At 31.8% G+C, this 11784-nt stretch overlaps 1 pseudogene; it reads left to right on the forward strand.

Moving 5' to 3' along the window:
* The first annotated feature begins 2510 nt into the window (after positions 1 to 2510).
* Positions 2511 to 3903, forward strand: LOC149579725 (anthocyanin 3'-O-beta-glucosyltransferase-like; annotated as a pseudogene).
* Positions 3904 to 11784: the final 7881 nt, after the last annotated feature.

An 11784-nucleotide genomic window follows, 5' to 3' on the forward strand; every position in this document is an offset into this window, starting at 1 on the left:
TCATAATATTCTAGGTATTGCATGACAAAAGGTTAATGAAAACAATAGAAACAAAATAGATTGTCCCAAATCTTGCTATAGAAATTACTAGATTTTGTAATGTTTCCAATGGGATAACACATTGCAATGCAAAATCTCATTTGTGAGTTGCAAATGGCAACCAATATTAACCATATGAAATGAAATCTCTTGCATATTTTTCATTTCCTTATTTCTTTGTTAAAATCACTAGAAAAAAAATTCAATCTTTCTAGTGATTCATGTTGTAGTCAACAAATTTGTAGGAGCAATAGTGGTGGATGGATCGCTAAAATAGTCAAATTAGAGAGTAAATTTCTCAATCTAAAGGCAGAAGTAGAGACAAAGCTTTGATACAAACCCCATGGATTTTCTATACTTAATCTTGCAAGTAGTTGAATTCCCTACCTGGCGTGCCATAGAATCAGATCAGGCCACACATAATTGTTCAACCCTAGCTCCTCCAAAATCCTCACCTTCATTTGTAGATTCGTAATGCTGGTCAAAGGTTTTACAAAAACTACAACTTATAACTTCCCAATTTACATCATGGACAGTTGATGGAATTTTCCATGATGCCTTGAGGTACTTACAATGGTGTGCATACAATTTAAGAACACCCATCCAAGCATGTGGAGTCGATGATTTGACATTTAGGTTGTAATATTGAGCAAGCCTTTTCCAGAAAAAGTGCAAAAGCCTTCTTCTTTGAGTATTTTTGTGCCATTAATGCTGGAATTTTAGTGATCGGTGAAGGAGGTTGATTCAGAAGCTTCAACAATGCCACATGTAGAAGGCAATGAAAGAAATGGCATTTGTCAACCAAGAATCCTTTGTTATATTTAGTGAATTGCATGACATTGAATTGTACAACATTGAAGAAGAAGGAGAGTTTTTTGCTCCAAAATATTGTTGGGTTTTCAAACCCTAAAGTGGACTCTACTCATATTGAAGAACATTCTAGCATTTTATTTTCTTAAATTTTTATCTTAAAAGGTTAATTTTATCCCTGCCAAAAATTATATCAGCCAATGAAAAAATAGAAATGTTTGTTTCAAAATTAATTTAAAAGTAAAACATTTTTGAACTTTAGTATTATAGAGACTTTGGTTATAAAATTTAATTGTGGACCAACACAAAATTTATTAGTTCCCTACCTTATAGATAAGGTAGGGACTAATAATATTTTTTAAATTTCATAAATAGATGAATTTATCATACTATATAATAATTTTATAAGAGAGAAAAAATCTTGAAAAATAATTGGCTACAATTTTATAACTAATTGCATTAGTATCTTGCCATGGCATGACATGAACTAATAGTAAAAAGAATTGAAGCATTTTATATTAGTAGTATAAATTAGTAAACATTTTAATGACTATACCAAAAAAAGAAATGCCAATGGAAAACCCTGCGTTTATGGGTTTAAAGTTTAGCCTACTCTATTTATAGGTGGAGGGAGATGGAGGAGCTATGTTATAGCATGGTGATTTGTGCCTAATCTAGAAGTGTTCTGCAATAGGTTTTGCCCTCATGGTGGGCAATGATAGGATAACTAGCGAACACAACTTATACATATCCTATGTCCTAGTACAATGAATTTGTTTGATGGAAATTTGATTTATTTTATTTGTAAATTTTGTATATTAATAAACCTTCCCTTTATTAACAAGGGATGTACATGTAAGTCTAGTACAATTGCATTAGTATCTTGCCATGGCATGACATGAACTAATAGTAAAAATAATTGAAGCATTTTATATTAGTAGTATAAATTAGTAAACATTTTAATGACTATACCAAAAAAAGAAATGCCAACGACAAACCCTACATTTATGGGTTTAAAGTTTAGCCTACTCTATTTATAGGTGGAGGGAGATGGAGGAGCTATGTTATAGTAGGGTGATTTGTGCCTAATCTAGAAGTGTTCTGTAATAGGTTTTTCCCTCATGATGGGCAATGATAGGATAATAGGCGAACACAACTTATACATGTCCTATGTCCTAGTACAATGAGTTTGTTCAATAGAAATTTGATTTATTTTATTTGTAAATTTTGTATATTAATAAACCTTCCCTTTATTAACAAGGGATGTACATGTAAGTCTAGGCAGCAACTTATTTACATCCTAGGGAAAAAAATGTGCCCCTAAGATCTGAAACAGGTTTACTTTTCGCATCCTCAATTTTTTTATGTATCTTAGCAATGAACGTGCCCTTGTTTGCACGCTCCTGGTGCATTGTCGACCTTCAATACGATTCATATTTTTTGATGTTTCCACAGTATTCTCTTCTTACACAGCACCTCAAACTGATACTTAGTTTACCGAGGTTTCACTATTACCTTATCTCAGTAATGCATTACCTTTGGTTTGCTATTATCTTAGTCATTTAACATGACTTGTAAGGCTAGGATTCTACACCTTATCAACAATATTGAAAAAAACACTCCTGTGTAGAATACCAGGCACAAGGAAGCTCAGCACAACCATGACTACCCTGCAAAACCCCCACGTCGTAATCATGACGTTTCCTGCAATGGGTCATTGCATTCCATCTCTAGACTTAGCAAAAATGCTCACTTCACACTCTGTCACCGTTAGCTTTGTCAACGCCCGCTACGACGTCTCGGGGATGAATCCCAACGGCTCTCTGCTCATCTCGACTTTCAGCTGGTCAGCCTAAGTCCTCTTGACGAACATGCCAAGTGCATCTTCCCTCTCCGTTATTTCATTCGTCGAGGGGCTTTGAGGGCCATTCGATCAATGGGTCGAAGAACAAGGGAGTAGTCGACTGGACTATTCAGTCCGCCAAGAGATTTGGAACAAATAGAGTCATTTTTGCACTGTGTGGGGCTTTTGGAAAATCGGTGTTCCACGCCATCTATCGCACCATAACCACTAATGAGCTGCGCAAGGAGGGTGATTGTGTTATAATTGATGATATCTTGTCATCTCCAGTGAACTTTAACAAGGAACAAATGCCTCAGAGATTTCTGTAGCCCGATCAAACTGACCAGCCTCTAAAGTTTTTAATAGACAAGATGCAGTCGATTAGCGATTGCTAGGGAATGTTTGTCAACACGTTCGAGGATGTCGAGTCTCATTATCTGCAGCACTTGAGAAATATATTAAACGGGAAGCCCATTTTTTTTGTCGGTCCCGTTGCTCCTTTGGGCTGCATTGCTAATACCAGAGGGAAAAAATTGGACATTAGCAAGCAAAAGTTGATGCAATGGCTAGACTCTCAAAGCCCCAACTCGGTTTTGAATGTTTCGTTTGGAAGACAGGCGTTTCTTTCGCCAGAGCAAACAAGGGCTCTGGCCAGGGGTCTTTAAGGGGGCCAAACATCTTTCGTTTGGTCCATTAAGGTTTCCCCAGAGATTATTTTATCTATCGAATTGTGCAGAGAAGAATTGTGCGCTACCTACCTTCCGGATGGATTCATGGAGAGAATTAAGGGGTTGGTCATATGGGGATGGGCACCGCACCTTGTCATTTTGTCCCACCCATCTGTGGCTGCGTTCATGAGCCACTGCAGGTGGAATTCGACTCTGGAAAGCATTTTGATGGGCGTATCGATGGTCACATGGCCGATGTTCGGAGAGCAGCATTTCAACTCTAAGCTGGTCACTGAGGAACTCGGCATTGGTGTCCAGTTTTTCCATGAGAGGGACATGATTCCTTGTGAAGAGGAGGTGGAGAAATGTGTAAGACTTGTCATTGGTAGCGACGAAGGTAAAGAGATGAGAAATCGTGCTGTCAAATTTCAGAGAATGGTGAAACAATCTATCGGAGGAGGAGGATCTTCAACCATGAATTAAAAAACTTTTGCGAGTGAGATACATAAGCTCATGGATTGCAAGGCTAAGAATTGGGAATGAATATGATCTAGGCACTGGCTATATGGCAAAATATTTGCACCCGGCCGGTGCCACTGTTCATAGCCTTTAGATACAGGTGCTATGCATCTATCAATGTACTGTGCCGTATCTAGTCTATTTTGTCCGTAGACATTTATCGACTTTAAATTATTTTATTGATAAGCATAGTTAAAAGAAGTGACGTGGTTCAATCTTATTTACAGTGGTCAAGTTTGAGGTTCTCATTATCTTCATGATCTTAAAGTTCGAGATTGCCTCATGTTTGAATGGTGCATGTGTGTCTCAAGAGGACTAGATTCACCCCACTCGCCTCAAAATGTGTTGTCAGACAGGTGGTCGAGACACCCCCTTGATTAAAACAAAAAGCAAAAATAAATCCACTTAGAGACACCAAGACAATAATTAGACCTTATACAATGATTCTTTCTGTTAGTTGGCCTTAGCTCCTCTTCCTCTCCTCGCTTATTGTAATTAAATATTTTGAGAAAAAATATTGTTTGCATTTCTGAATTTAGGTGAGGTTACAATGGAATCTTTTTATATTATTATTTATTCATTTTCATTGTAGTTTTATTTTACTATGTTGTTGAATAATAAGAATTTGTATTATTTAATAATAATAAAAAGAAACAATCACATGTCAAAGTTTATATAATCAAAGATTTTAATAAAAAATAAATAAGTCTTAATTACATAGTTTTAGAAATTTAGATTATAATTACTAAATTAAATAATTAAAGTATCATTGAAAATTTAATTTTCAACAGGTTTGAAATTTTTCAAGTGGGTGACTCCACTTGATTTTGTGAATTTGAACTTTTCCAAATTAATGACTTTGGTCTTAGAAGGAGAAATTGTTAAAGAGGGGTAAAAAATGTTCCCATTATCTAGCCATCTAAAACAACACTTCTGTAATGGGTAAAAGCACAAACCTATGTCACCCTTTTGTAAAGGAAAAAGCTAACAAATGTATAACTATTCACCTTCAATGATACAAAACTGGTATTATTATTTAGAATTTGAATATAAAGTAAACTAATAAAATGTGTAGAAATGGTTGAAGTTTAGGATTAAAATTTTTAATAATTATTTGGAATAAGAAATCATATATTTTTCTAATTTTTATAGATAAAATTTTAGTTGTTGAAAAATGCTAAAAATTTGGGGTTTAGTTCCCACCACAAAACTATATGGAAATAAATGTGTTTCTATTTGAACCAAGACAATGTTATAGATAACACATAGCTATAACAATCAACAATAAAAATTGACTTTAGACCTATATTTTCTCTTTTATTGTGATTCAAATTTCAACTCACCCAAAATTGATAGTTTTCATCTCCCACCACATTTTTAAAAACAAATCTATTCTAACCAGAAGATAATTTATATATTATGAAAGAACGGTCTCTCCTTTAGAATGTCATATAATTTTTTTATTTTTTTGATATCATTTCATATTTTTTCTTTCTCAAAATCGACATTTTTTCAAGTGTTAAAATACATTTTGTAGAACTTTTTAATTACAATATGCTGTATCTAATTAATTCACTATAAACTCAATATGAGAATACTCTTGGCTTTGAACTCTATAAAATGATGTTTTTATTTTACTAAAAATAATCATAAAAAATAGTAAGAGATATTGAAACATCAATTTTCTGAAATAATATTATTTCTTTAGTAATTGGATTAAAACTATTATAAAACATGCATTTAATAGACATTTCCAATTGGAAAAGTGTGAGACCATGTATAACTTAGCTTAAATGAATTTATCTAAATCATATGTTTGATAAAATTTGGATTTTGGATAGAAATACTCAAATTCAGTCAATCTGAAAGGTGACACAACTTTGTACTTTTACTTGATAGAGAAATTGAATGCTAAAAGAAAGAGTAAGACTAACAAGAACGTTATACTCATGATTGCTAGATTAGAAAATTTGACATCATTCTATCATGTCAATGCCATTATTGAATAAATTATTCCTTGATATAAGGAGGAAGGGAAGCTTCTGAAACTTTGGGAACAATATAAGGAGAACTCCTCCAATACTCCAATAACACATAAAAGTAGCCTACTTCAAATATAATTTTACTAGCTTGCACTTATATCTACATTGGAAGAAATTACAATCCTAGATTATTAATCATTAGAAATAAATATAAAGTAATTAAAATGAAAGCTATAAGATACACATGCCCACATTATTAATATTTATAAGAAAAAAACATACTAATTTTTTTTAAAAAAATAATTTAATAATAGCACACTTACAAAAAAATGTCTACATAAATTATAGATACAATTTATGAATATCACTCAATCAAATGAAAAGTTTAATTATGGAGAAAAGACACAACTAGAAAATCACAATTTTAACTCTACATATAACAAAAATCATTTGACTCCACATATCTTACATACAATATTGTATACATTCGACAATTTTGTATGATCATCACACAAAATTAAATCTTTATGTAGTGCCTCTCCCATTTGATTTGTGTAAGTCGTCTTGATGGATGCAACCTTGTTGATCTTTCGTTGTGAAGAGATCATGATTATGACCATGAGTGGTATACACCCTTGAGGTGATTGGATTTATGTTACCGTATCAATTGCTTTGATTATGCTTATGGCTGATTTATGAGATTATCATGTGTTAGATAATATTGACCCTCTTAGGAGTTTGTTAGATACATATAGTGTCTTCGTCCTTGTTAGAGGTCTAGGCTTTGTTACAAGCCTCTTGACCCTATTAAGAGTTTCTTCAACCCCATTAAGGATTGTTATATACAAATACAAAATGTATCCAAGATGAGCTCACTTTCCAAACATGCAGTATACAATGTAGTTCTTCAATACAAAAGATAGATACAAAAATCTTTATACATTGGCGCTGATATCTTAGATATCTGATATCCTTTTTGTTGTTCTTCACAAAAAATTGTCACAGATTGTATTCCTCATCCTATACATCATAATTTTCATAATACACATTACATTCATGCTACACAACACTTCACATATTGTGAACTTCTTATATACCTTTACAATTATGATATTAATCTAGTCATCTTTATCCTTTTACACATTTTACAAAATACATTACTAACTCTTTCCTTGTTAAGGTCAACATCTAGGATGTCATCCCTAATTAGTTAAATAATTATTTTGGTGAACAAAATAATTTTCTATCATGCTTTGTTTTGCATATACAATGCCATAACTAGTAAATTGCTTATAACTTCTCTCGTACTATCCGTACAAACATGCAAAATCATAGGCATCATTATCATGATGTCAGGTATTTGTACCTAAACTTTCACATGTCCATGTTATTTCTATGAAGTTCATCAATCAAAACTCTATCTTCTTTACCAAATAAACTATATGATGCTTAGACAATTTTCTAAGTGTATTTGCCTTAATTGAATCTTTATGCTCTTCCATCTTCATACAGAAGATATGTTGCTATAAATGACAACATAAAATGATTACCTTAGCCAAATTTTCAAAAATTCTCCCCTATGCCCTATATCTAGATTTATTGGGTTCTGTGCATGCTTGAATATAAATTGACAAGAATCCTCATGCCTGAGTCTAAATGACATGTCAGGAATCTATACAAAAGGCACAAAATTTTATTCAAGAGATCCATGTTCCCATCTATTTACTCCACTTAAGGGTAAGGTGGCCTCGTATCGAGTCTTAAAAAACCCAAAAATATTAGTCTGTATGATAAAAAAATGATAACTAATCTTTTTAGTTATTAGTTCTCTCAAATATAACTTAGAGTTTTTAGTCTATCTTTTTTATATGGTTAATTTAAAAGCCTTCAAAATGATCTTCTAAATTAATATATGCATTTAGAAAAATGTAAGATTGTTTAACTCTATATTTTTAGGCACAATTAGATGATAATATTTTGATGATAAAGGTTACTCTAGTCAACATAGTTGGTTGAAGCAACACTATTGCAATACATCTTGTGAGTCTCGTTTATCAATGGAAACATTATTGTTTACTATTCTTTTATACAAACGAGGACATACCTTTAGAACTTTGAAATTTGTATATATATAGGGTCAATGCAAGAAGCTGGGTCTTACTTTTGGCCAAAAAGTGGAAGTGTTTTTCCTATTTTTGAAATATTTTGTTAATTAATGTCAAAATTTGAGGCATTTAGAGATTCAATATAAAAAGACTCCAAAAATAAAAATTGTAGTGCCTAGGATCTTCTTTTAGAATATGTAATTTATTTGTATACCCATATGATAGATTTTTTTTTGGTATGGATCTTTAAAAACCACTTTTTACAAAATGCTTGGTTTAGGACCATATCACGCTCATGTATAGACACCATAATTTGACACAACTAAATGAATTTTTGCAAATCCTTTTAAATGAAGTTACTTGACACACCAAAAGATTGATGAGAATATTTTTCTTGAATTTTTAGATAATTTTTTAAATTAATTTTTAATTCATGATTCAGCTAACTTCTAAGACATCTCGTGTATAGATGCCATAAGTTAATCAATTTTTTTTTTTCTTTTAACTTTAAAAGAATTGTATGAGGATTGATGACATCTAAATTAATTTACAAAATATGAAAAATTTAAAAAGTTATTAAAGTTTTAGTGAATGTCATTATTTAACATTTAAGAGATACTTTTGATTAATAAATAATGGAAAAATAACAAATGAGCTTATAACACTATAAAATTTACATTTTTGAAATTAGAATAGTAAGACCTATAATGGGTTTTTGTTTCATCAAAAAATTCAATGGGGATGACCATATAAAAATTATAACAATCCCTAAAATTGTTGATTAAATGCCTCAGAATGGTTCATGAAGGTATGGCTTGGTGGGACCAAGCCTATGCCATGCCTTTCCCAAAGGAAAAACCCAAAGCAAATTTTTGGTCATTCCAAATTCTTACCTATGTCAACTAGAATCGGGTGCTCGATTTGGTTTTAATCGTTGACGTAAATGGGTACCCGATTATTTAAAAATTGACTACCCAATTTATAAATCAGGTACCTGATTCTTATATACCTGTTGGGCCCCAAAAGATGCCCCATAGACCACTTTTCAATGATTGTAATCATTGAATAACAGTTTCGATCTGCAACAGTTAACTTTGTCATAATTATTCTACTTTCTTGTCTTCTTCTACAATTTGCAAGCTGTTGATTTGAATTCAAAACTATTGCAAACATGTGATCAAAAAAATGAAGAAAGATGAAATTAAAAATTCTGACAAATGAGGAGATTGCAACAAATAAATAGTGTGAAGCACAATGTCAACGAGAGAGAAGACAAAGAATTGAGCAATGTTTAAAAGGAGAAAGACATTGAGGATACCACAATGGATGAAGAGGCTGAAAAAAAGAACCCATTACAAAAAGATTCAGGTGCACATTCTAATCAAATATTCAATACTGTTGTGTCTCAAAATGATCAAATATTACAAGGAGATTTAAATGATTTAGATTTTCTTCATGAGAATAGATTTTCAAACGATCATGCACAAAAAACTCCAATAAAAATGCATGCCCTAAAAAAATACCAAGAAAAATTTAAAATGAGATTCAAATCCCAAATAACATTGAAAATAAAATGTCAATTGAAAATAACAATTGTATGAATGTAGACATAGAAATACCAATTATTGAACAAACATGTGAGAATGATGCTAAAGTGCCTAAACATAATTTTTATTTTCCTAATCATGTGCTAGATAATCTTGAGGGATTGGTTTCATGGAGACAAATTAGGAAACATGCTAATAAATTATATAGACATTTTTTTAATAATAAGAAATTTGGGTTCCAATGTCAGTTGATGTTGAAACTAATTAAAATGTCTAAAATGCAAAAAGTAATGAAAAGGTTAGGAATGTATGTGAAACTCAAGAATAAAAATGAGTCTTTAAAATAAGTTGTATCCATTATTACTAGTGTCTTTAATGTTATCGGAAAGAAAAGTGACTCTAAAGATAAGAATGTAGCAGGGTGAGAAATAACAACAACTTTAGATAACAAATCAACAACTGACAAAAGATTGATAAACAACATAAGTGGATATCTTAATGTGAATTGTAAAACTTTAGAAAGAGCTGTAAAGAGAAAGGTTAAATTTGAATGTGATCTAGCAAATATTTTGTGGACTTCTAGTGGTAGACTCCCGATATGTGATATGAAATTTACTAGTGAATTAAAAAGTTTGGATTAAAATTTTTGGCATGATAATACAAGAGTATCACCTAATTCAAGAGATGTTCTTAAATTTGGAGTTGGGTCAAAAACATGTGATCCATATCCTAAACACCTTTTGGACATGACTCAATCTGAATTGTTTAGAAAACTTATAGATGGTAAGGTGTTAACTATTAACATTAGTCAAAGGTTTTTTGAAAAGTGTAAACCATGGTATGTAAGGATTAAAAAGGAAAGAATCACATGTTGTTGCAAAACTCATATTTAATTTCATTACCATTATGATGTATTTTGATCTATACGTGGTACCATGCATAGTAAAGAAATGTTGCAAAAATGTGGTATAAAAATACATGTCCTTCTCATTAGAGGCATAGGAAAGTTGAAGCAACAAGTTGATTTCTTGTATTTCTTGCAACTTCTTGTGTGATGGTGTATTTGAATTTTGGCAAGGTTTTCGTTGAGCAATTAGGAACTAGAAGATATATATTGATCGACAAATTTCTCAATTTTTTTATTTGTCCATTTTCCGTATATGGGTGCATCTTCAATCCAAAGCATAAAGTGCACATGTTCATTTCCTCCATTTTGGAATTTTGTGGCAAAGAAGTAGTCCAACACTTTGCTAAACAACTTTTTATTTCTCAACATCATTCTACAGAATGCATTAAGTCGATGATTGAAATAACAAATGCATAGCATTGGATTTTGTCTTATTTGATAGTCCACATTTTTCTCTTGTATAGTCTCAATGTCTTCAAATTTATGGTGAGCATACATATCATCCAAAGCTTTGACCAGCGATGTCCACAAATGTTTCGCACTTGTTAGCATTGTAAAGAATGTCAGTGGCCCTATTTGCCTTATCATTGAAAATATGTTTTCTCTTGTATTTTCAAGGTAATCAGGAGATGTACAGATGCTTTTCAAATATCTAAAACTAATTGGTGATCTTACTAGTTGTTCAACATTGGCAGGAGTGCAAACATCTTTTACCAACAACTTTTTACCTTTTAGCTCAGCTTTTCTTATGCATACTTATGCAATGGATGATATTTGTTGAATGATAGCCTTAATTTCTTTGATGAAGATGTCCATTATGTGTCTACTGAAGTCAATATCCATATACATAAGCTCCCATATTGCTATTTTTTGGAATGAGAAATTTGTGAGCATTTGTTGTGGCAATGGATGACCATAGAATAGTGTTGGGAAGTTCATCTCTTCTATGTTTGGATCTTAGAATATTCCAAGAGGTTTGATTCCTTCAGAAGGAGAAATCTCGATTATTATTGTGTCAAGGTCTTTGATTGAATGTGTGTTGTTGAACCAATAGATAAGGGAGTCTGATAGATTGGTTCTTTACTTAATTTGTCATTATATTTAGAGTCCTCAATTTCCATAGTACTAAGTTCTTGCATTTTCTGTTGTTTTTCTCGTAGAATGGTCTCCCACTCATCGTTAATAACAATGTTTATTTTCTCTAATGTACAAGGGTGTTCTTGCTAGACTTGATAGAGAATTCATTACACAAAATGGTTGTACATTGTCTTGGGCATATGTGTTTGCATACTCTAGTTTTAACTTTAATCTTATTGCAATTGTTCTATTGTCATTTACATCTCAACGCAATACTACTTGTACTT

This window comes from Cupressus sempervirens, chromosome 1 (genome assembly GCF_028749045.1).
Source record: "Cupressus sempervirens isolate cs-2001-9-10 chromosome 1, ASM2874904v1, whole genome shotgun sequence".
NCBI classification, from domain to species: domain Eukaryota; kingdom Viridiplantae; phylum Streptophyta; class Pinopsida; order Cupressales; family Cupressaceae; genus Cupressus; species Cupressus sempervirens.